Here is a 7,972-nt window from a genome sequence, read left to right as displayed (position 1 = left end):
AATGTATCCCTGCAAAGTTTGGTGAAGATCTGAGTATGTAGTTTTTGACCTTATCTGGAACCTCCCATCTGAAAATTTGAAAATTCCTAAAAAATCCGTGCAAAATCTTGATGACCCCAATCTCTTGTTTTGTACGTTTTTTCCACGTGTCTTGACATCCAATGTATTCCTGCAATGTTTGGTGAAGATCTGAGTATGTAGTTTTTGACCTTATATGGAACCTCCTATCTGAAAATTTGAAAATTCTTAAAAAATTCGACCAAAATCTTGATGTTCCGAATCCTATGTTTTGTATGTTTTTTCCACGTGTCTTGACATCCAATGTATCCCTGCAAAGTTTGGTGAAGATCTGAGTATGTAGTTTTTGACCTTATCTGGAACCGCATTTCTGAAAATTTGAAAATTCTTAAAAAAATCGTCCAAAATCTTGATGTCTCCAATCTCTTGTTTTGTACGTTTTTTCCACGTGTCTTGACATCCAATGTATCCCTGCAAAGTTTGGTGAAGATCTGAGTATGTAGTTTTTGACCTTATCTGGAACCTCCTATCTGAAAATTTGAAAATTCTTAAAAAATTCGTCCAAAATCTTGATGTCTCCAATCTCTTGTTTTGTACGTTTTTTCCACGTGTCTTGATATCCAATGTATCCCTGCAAAGTTTGGTGAAGATCTGAGTACGTCGTTTTTGACCTTATCTGGAACATCCTTTCTGAAAATTTGAAAATTGTTAAAAAATTCGTCCAAAATCTTGATGTCTCCTATCTCTTGTTTTGTACGTTTTTTCCACGTGTCTTGACATCCAATGTATCCCTGCAAAGTTTGGTGAAGATCTGAGTATGTAGTTTTTGACCTTATCTGGAACCTCCCATCTGAAAATTTGAAAATTCTTAAAAAATTCGACCAAAATCTTGATGTCTCCAATCTTTTATTTTGTACTTTTTTTCCACGTGTCTTGACACATAATGTATCCATGCAAAGTTTGGTGAAGATCTGAGTATGTAGTTTTTGACCTTATATGGAACCTCCTATCTGAAAATTTGAAAATTCTTAAAAAATTTGACCAAAATCTTGATGTCCCCAATCCTATGTTTTGTATGTTTTTTCCACGTGTCTTGACATCCAATGTATCCATGCAAAGTTTGGTGAAGATCTGAGTATGTAGTTTTTGACCTTATCTGGAACCTCCCATCTGAAAATTTGAAAATTCTTAAAAAATTCGTCGAAAATCTTGATGTCTCCAATCTCTTGTTTTGTACGTTTTTTCCACGTGTCTTGACATGCAAAGTATCCCTGCAACGTTTGGTGAAGATCTGAGTATGTAGTTTTTGACCTTATCTGGAACATCCTTTCTGAAAATTTGAAAATTCTTAAAAAATTCGTCCAAAATCTTGATGTCTCCAATCTCTTGTTTTGTACGTTCTTTCCACGTGTCTTAACATCCAATGTATCCCTGCAATGTTTGGTGAAGATCTGAGTATGTAGTTTTTGACCTTATATGGAAACTCCTATCTGAAAATTTGAAAATTCTTAAAAGAATTTAACAAAATCTTGATGTCCCCAATCCTATGTTTTGTATGTTTTTTCCACGTGTCTTGACATCCAATGTATCCCTGCAGAGTTTGGTGAAGATCTGAGTATGTATTTTTTGACCTTATCTGGAACCTCCCATCTGAAAATTTGAAAATTCCTAAAAAATCCGTCCAAAATCTTGTTGACCCGAATCTCTTGTTTTGTACGTTTTTTCCACGTGTCTTGACATCCAATGTATCCCTGCAAAGTTTGGTGAAGATCTGAGTATGTAGTTTTTGACCTTATCTGGAACCGCATTTCTGAAAATTTGAAAATTTTTAAAAAAATCGTCCAAAATCTTGATGTCTCCAATCTCTTGTTTTGTACGTTTTTCCACGTGTCTTGACATCCAATGTATCCCTGCAAAGTTTGGTGAAGATCTGAGTATGTAGTTTTTGACCTTATATGGAACCTCCTATCTGAAAATTTGAAAATTCTTAAAAAATTCGTCCAAAATCTTGATGTCTCCAATCTCTTGTTTTGTACGTTTTTTCCACGTGTCTCGACCTCCAATGGATCCCTGCAAAGTTTGTTGAAGATCTGAGTATGTCGTTTTTGACCTTATCTGGAACCTCCCATCTGAAAATTTGAAAATTCTTAAAAAATTCGTCGAAAATCTTGATGTCTCCGATCTCTTGTTTTGTACGTTTTTTCCACGTTTCTTGACATGCAAAGTATTCCTGCAAAGTTTGGTGAAGATCTGAGTATGTAGTTTTTGACCTCATCTGGAACCTCCTATCTGAAAATTTGAAAATTCTTAAAAAATTCGTCCAAAATCTTGATGTCTCCAATCTCTTGTTTTGTACGTTTTTTCCACGTGTCTTGACATCCAATGTATCCCTGCAAAGTTTGGTGAAGATCTGAGTATGTAGTTTTTGACCTTATCTGGAACCTCCTATCTGAAAATTTGAAAATTCTTAAAAAATTCGTCCAAAATCTTGATGTCTCCAATCTCTTGTTTTGTACGTTTTTTCCACGTGTCTTGATATCCAATGTATCCCTGCAAAGTTTGGTGAAGATCTGAGTATGTCGTTTTTGACCTTATCTGGAACATCCTTTCTGAAAATTTGAAAATTGTTAAAAAATTCGTCCAAAATCTTGATGTCTCCTATCTCTTGTTTTGTACGTTTTTTCCACGTGTCTTGACATCCAATGTATCCCTGCAAAGTTTGGTGAAGATCTGAGTATGTAGTTTTTGACCTTATCTGGAACCTCCCATCTGAAAATTTGAAAATTCTTAAAAAATTCGACCAAAATCTTGATGTCTCCAATCTCTTGTTTTGTACGTTTTTTCCACGTGTCTTGACACATAATGTATCCATGCAAAGTTTGGTGAAGATCTGAGTATGTAGTTTTTGACCTTATCTGGAACCTCCTATCTGAAAATTTGAAGATTCTTAAAAAATTCGTCCAAAATCTTGATGTCTCCAATCTCTTGTTTTGTACGTTTTTCCACGTGTCTTGACATCCAATGTATCCCTGCAAAGTTTGGTGAAGATCTGAGTATGTAGTTTTTGACCTTATCTGGAACCTCCCATCTGAAAATTTGAAAATTCCTAAAAAATCCGTCCAAAATCTTGATGACCACAATCTCTTGTTTTGTACGTTTTTTCCACGTGTCTTGACATTCAATGTATCCCTGCAAAGTTTGGTGAAGATCTGAGTATGTAGTTTTTGACCTTATATGGAACCTCCTTTCTGAAAATTTGAAAATTCTTAAAAAATTCGTCCAAAATCTTGAAGACCCCAATCTCTTGTTTTGTACGTTTTTTCCACGTGTCTTGACATCCAATGTATCCCTGCAAAGTTTGGTGAAGATCTGAGTATGTAGTTTTTGACCTTATATGGAACCTCCTTTCTGAAAATTTGAAAATTCTTAAAAAATTCGTCCAAAATCTTGATGTCTCCAATCTCTTGTTTTGTACGTTTTTTCCACGTGTCTTGACATCCAATGTATCCATGCAAAGTTTGGTGAAGATCTGAGTATGTCGTTTTTGAACTTATCTGGAACCTCCCATCCGAAAATTTGAAAATTCTTAAAAAATTCGTCGAAAATCTTGATGTCTCCAATCTCTTGTTTTGTACGTTTTTTCCACGTGTCTTGACATGCAAAGTATCCCTGCAACGTTTGGTGAAGATCTGAGTATGTAGTTTTTGACCTTATCTGGAACCTCCTATCTTAAAATTTGAAAATTCTTCAAAAATTCGTCGAAAATCTTGATGTCTCCAATCTCTTGCTTTGTACGTTTTTTCCACGTGTCTTGACATCCAATGTATCCCTGCAATGTTTGGTGGAGATCTGAGTATGTAGTTTTTGACCTTATCTGGAACCTCCTATCTGAAAATTTGAAAATTCTTCAAAAATTCGTCCAAAATCTTGATGTCTCCAATCTCTTGTTTTGTACGTTTTTTCCACGTGTCTCGACCTCCAATGTATCCCTGCAAAGTTAGTGAAGATCTGAGTATGTCGTTTTTGACCTTATCTGGAACATCCTTTCTGAAAATTTGAAAATTCTTAAAAAATTCGTCGAAAATCTTGATGTCTCCAATCTCTTGTTTTGTACGTTTTTTCCACGTTTCTTGACATCCAATGTATCCCTGCAAAGTTTGGTGAAGATCAGAGTATGTAGTTTTTGACCTTATATGGAACCTCCTTTCTGGAAATTTGAAAATTCTCAAAAAATTCGTCCATAATCTTGATGTCTCCAATCTCTTGTTTTGTACGTTTTTTCCACGTGTCTTGACATCCAATGTATCCCTGCAATGTTTGGTTGAGATCTGAGTATGTAGTTTTTGACCTTATCTGGAACCTCCTATCTGAAAATTTGAAAATTCTTCAAAAATTCGTCCAAAATCTTGATGTCTCCAATCTCTTGTTTTGTACGTTTTTTCCACGTGTCTCGACCTCCAATGTATCCCTGCAAAGTTTGGTGAAGATCTGAGTATGTCGTTTTTGACCTTATCTGGAACATCCTTTCTGAAAATTTGAAAATTCTTAAAAAATTCGTCGAAAATCTTGATGTCTCCAATCTCTTGTTTTGTACGTTTTTTCCACGTGTCTTGACATCCAATGTATCCCTGCAAAGTTTGGTGAAGATCTGAGTATGTAGTTTTTGACCTTATATGGAACCTCCTATCTGAAAATTTGAAAATTCTTAAAAAATTCGTCCAAAATCTTGATGTCACCAATCCTATGTTTTGTATGTTTTTTCCACGTGTCTTGACATCCAATGTATCCATGCAAAGTTTGGTGAAGATCTGAGTATGTCGTTTTTGACCTTATCTGGAACCTCCCATCTGAAAATTTGAAAATTCTTACAAAATTCGTCGAAAATCTTGATGTCTCCGATCTCTTGTTTTGTACGTTTTTTCCACGTGTCTTGACATGCAAAGTATTCCTGCAAAGTTTGGTGAAGATCTGACTATGTAGTTTTTGACCTCATCTGGAACCTCCTATCTGAAAATTTGAAAATTCTTTAAAAATTCGTCCAAAATATTGATGTCTCCAATCTCTTGTTTTGTACGTTTTTTCCACGTGTCTTGACATCCAATGTATCCCTGCAATGTTTGGTGAAGATCTGAGTATGTAGTTTTTGACCTTATCTGGAACCTCCCATCTGAAAATTTGAAAATTCCTAAAAAATCCGTGCAAAATCTTGATGACCCCAATCTCTTGTTTTGTACGTTTTTTCCACGTGTCTTGACATCCAATGTATTCCTGCAATGTTTGGTGAAGATCTGAGTATGTAGTTTTTGACCTTATATTGAACCTCCCATCTGAAAATTTGAAAATTCTTAAAAAATTCGTCCAAAATCTTGATGACCCCAATCTCTTGTTTTGTACGTTTTTTCCACGTGTCTTGACATCCAAAGTATCCCTGCAAAGTTTGGTGAAGATCTGAGTATGTAGTTTTTGACCTTATATGGAACCTCCTTTCTGAAAATTTGAGAATTCTTAAAAAATTCGTCCAAAATCTTGATGTCTCCAATCTCTTGTTTTGTACGTTTTTTCCACGTGTCTTGACATCCAATGTATCCATGCAAAGTTTGGTGAAGATCTGAGTATGTCGTTTTTGACCTTATCTGGAACCTCCCATCTGAAAATTTGAAAATTCTTAAAAAATTCGTCGAAAATCTTGATGTCTCCAATCTTTTGTTTTGTACGTTTTTTCCACGTGTCTTGACATGCAAAGTATCCCTGCAACGTTTGGTGAAGATCTGAGTATGTAGTTTTTGACCTTATCTGGAACCTCCTATCTGAAAATTTGAAAATTCTTAAAAAATTCGTCCAAAATCTTGATGTCTCCAATCTCTTGTTTTGTACGTTTTTTCCACGTGTCTTGATATCCAATGTATCCCTGCAAAGTTTGGTGAAGATCTGAGTATGTCGTTTTTGACCTTATCTGGAACATCCTTTCTGAAAATTTGAAAATTGTTAAAAAATTCGTCCAAAATCTTGATGTCTCCAATCTCTTTTTTGGACGTTTTTTCCACGTGTCTTGACATCCAATGTATCCCTGCAAAGTTTGGTGAAGATCTGAGTATGTAGTTTTTGACCTTATCTGGAACCTCCCATCTGAAAATTTGAAAATTCTTAAAAAATTCGACCAAAATCTTGATGTCTCCAATCTTTTGTTTTGTACGTTTTTTCCACGTGTCTTGACACATAATGTATCCATGCAAAGTTTGGTGAAGATCTGAGTATGTAGTTTTTGACCTTATATGGAACCTCCTATCTGAAAATTTGAAAATTCTTAAAAAATTCGTCCAAAATCTTGATGTCTCCAATCTCTTGTTTTGTACGTTTTTTCCACGTGTCTTGACATCCAATGTATCCCTGCAAAGTTTGGTGAAGATCTGAGTATGTAGTTTTTGACCTTATCTGGAACCTCCCATCTGAAAATTTGAAAATTCCTAAAAAATCCGTGCAAAATCTTGATGACCCCAATCTCTTGTTTTGTACGTTTTTTCCACGTGTCTTGACATCCAATGTATCCATGCAAAGTTTGGTGAAGATCTGAGTATGTCGTTTTTGACCTTATCTGGAACATCCTTTCTGAAAATTTGAAAATTGTTAAAAAATTCGTCCAAAATCTTGATGTCTCCAATCTCTTTTTTGTACGTTTTTTCCACGTGTCTTGACATCCAATGTATCCCTGCAAAGTTTGGTGAAGATCTGTGTATGTAGTTTTTGACCTTATCTGGAACCTCCCATCTGAAAATTTGAAAATTCTTCAAAAATTCGTCGAAAATCTTGATGTCTCCAATCTCTTGTTTTGTACGTTTTTTCCACGTGTCTCGACCTCCAATGGATCCCTGCAAAGTTTGGTGAAGATCTGAGTATGTCGTTTTTGACCTTATCTGGAACATCCTTTCTGAAAATTTGAAAATTCTTAAAAAATTCGTCGAAAATCTTGATGTCTCCAATCTCTTGTTTTGTACGTTTTTCCAGGTGTCTTGACATCCAATGTATCCCTGCAAAGTTTGGTGAAGATCTGAGTATGTAGTTTTTGACCTTATATGGAACCTCCTATCTGAAAATTTGAAAATTCTTAAAAAATTCGTCCAAAATCTTGATGTCTCCAATCTCTTGTTTTGTACGTTTTTTCCACGTGTCTCGACCTCCAATGGATCCCTGCAAAGTTTGGTGAAGATCTGAGTATGTCGTTTTTGACCTTATCTGGAACCTCCCATCTGAAAATTTGAAAATTCTTAAAAAATTCGTCGAAAATCTTGATGTCTCCAATCTTTTGTTTTGTACGTTTTTTCCACGTGTCTTGACATGCAAAGTATCCCTGCAACGTTTGGTGAAGATCTGAGTATGTAGTTTTTGACCTTATCTGGAACCTCCTATCTGAAAATTTGAAAATTCTTAAAAAATTCGTCGAAAATCTTGATGTCTCCAATCTCTTGTTTTGTACGTTTTTTCCACGTGTCTTGATATCCAATGTATCCCTGCAAAGTTTGGTGAAGATCTGAGTATGTCGTTTTTGACCTTATCTGGAACATCCTTTCTGAAAATTTGAAAATTCTTAAAAAATTCGTCCAAAATCTTGATGTCTCCAATCTCTTGTTTTGTACGTTTTTTCCACGTGTCTTGACACATAATGTATCCCTGCAAAGTTTGGTGAAGATCTGAGTATGTAGTTTTTGACCTTATATGGAACCTCCCATCTGAAATTTTGAAAATTCTTAAAAAATTCGTCCAAAATCTTGATGACCCCAATCTCTTGTTTTGTACGTTTTTTCCACGTGTCTTGACACATAATGTATCCCTGCAAAGTTTGGTGAAGATCTGAGTATGTAGTTTTTGACCTTATATGGAACCTCCTATCTGAAATTTTGAAAATTCTTAAAAAATTCGTCCAAAATCTTGATGACCCCAATCTCTTGTTTTGTACGTT

The sequence above is a fragment of the Lepisma saccharinum genome, unplaced genomic scaffold, assembly GCF_977018435.1.
Source record: "Lepisma saccharinum unplaced genomic scaffold, izLepSacc3.1 HAP1_SCAFFOLD_43, whole genome shotgun sequence".
NCBI lineage: Eukaryota > Metazoa > Arthropoda > Insecta > Zygentoma > Lepismatidae > Lepisma > Lepisma saccharinum.
The sequence above is the reverse complement of the archived record's forward strand: the minus strand, read 5'-3'. Positions refer to the sequence as shown.